This window comes from Nannospalax galili, unplaced genomic scaffold (assembly GCF_000622305.1).
Source record: "Nannospalax galili isolate Female #2095 unplaced genomic scaffold, S.galili_v1.0 scaffold698, whole genome shotgun sequence".
NCBI lineage: Eukaryota > Metazoa > Chordata > Mammalia > Rodentia > Spalacidae > Nannospalax > Nannospalax galili.
Window position 1 is genome coordinate 5,107,744 of NW_008341886.1, and position 526 is coordinate 5,108,269.

A 526-nucleotide genomic window follows, 5' to 3' on the forward strand; every position below is an offset into this window, starting at 1 on the left:
TATATGAGGTTGCTAAAACAAAAGAGCCCCCAATCCTAAAGGCCACTGTTGATTACCAGACTCCCTGCCTCAACTGGATCACCAAGGAACCAGTCTGGGTGGAACAGTGGCCATTACCCAGGGAGAAATTACTCATTTTACAACAACTTGTAATGTGACTTGGGTCACATTAGGCCCTCCAGGAGCCCATGGAACACCCCAGTCTTTGTAATAAAGAAGAAGACAGGGGCATGGCGACTGCTACAAGACCTCAGAGCCATAAACAAAACCATGAAAATATGGGGATCACCCCAAAGAGGCCTGCTTATGATCTCTGCTATCCCCATTAATACTCCCCTATTAGTCCTAGATATAAAAGACTGCTTTTTCTCCATCCATTTACACAATAATGATTGCCAACATTTTGCCTTCTCAGTTCCAAAAATTAACAATTCTGGGCCAGCTGATCGATATGAATGGCAAGTTCTGCCACAGGGTATGGCAAATAGCCCTACAATATGCCAGGAGGCTGTTGCAAATGCACTAG